This window comes from Physeter macrocephalus, chromosome 7 (genome assembly GCF_002837175.3).
Source record: "Physeter macrocephalus isolate SW-GA chromosome 7, ASM283717v5, whole genome shotgun sequence".
NCBI lineage: Eukaryota > Metazoa > Chordata > Mammalia > Artiodactyla > Physeteridae > Physeter > Physeter macrocephalus.
The window spans coordinates 60,099,624-60,100,426 of NC_041220.1; positions in this window are offsets into that span (position 1 = coordinate 60,099,624).

Consider the following 803-nt stretch of genomic DNA (forward strand, 5'->3'; position numbering starts at 1 on the left):
AAGATCCCACATGCCGCGGAGCGGCTGGGCCCGTGAGCCATGGCCGCTGAGCCTGCGCGTCCGGAGCCTGTGCTCCGCAACGGGAGAGGCCACAACACTGAGAGGCCCACGTAATGCAAAAAAAAAAAAAGGGGTCTTTTCTCAAATGATTGTTGTTTTTTTTAAGGGCTTGAAAATCTTTTGAGATTTATAGATGTAATCACAAGCCTAGAGGGAATTTAATGAACACTTGAAGTTAATATTTTTACTCCCTAGAGATAGGCACAATGTATATTCTTCTAATATACATTTATGCATTATGTCATTTTAAAAACATTGAGATCATTCCACATATACTGTTTCATAAGTCACTTCATGAAATATTGTGGAGCATCTTTACATGTCAGTCTATGTTGAGCTACCTCATTCCTTAGAACAGTGGCTTCACAGAAGTATTCCAGTGTATGAAAGGTCTAGAATTTATTTAACCATCCTTTAGTCATGCACATTTAGATAGCTTTCAACTTGGTGTTACAGTGCCGCTACAAACACTTGTGCCTTCGTGCAAGTGTTTCTGTAGGATCATTTTCTAGACTTGAAAATGTGCAACCAGGCTGATGGCACATTAAAATGTTGGGTAGCGAGCTCTCTGGCAACACTGTACAGCAGTGCCTGAGAGTGTCTGGTCTTCCACAGCCACACCAGTCTTAAGAATGATCATTCTGGGCTTCCCTGGTGGCGCAGTGGTTGAGAATCCGCCTGCCGATGCAGGGGACACGGGTTCGTGCCCCGGTTTGGGAAGATCCCACATGCCGCGGAGCGGC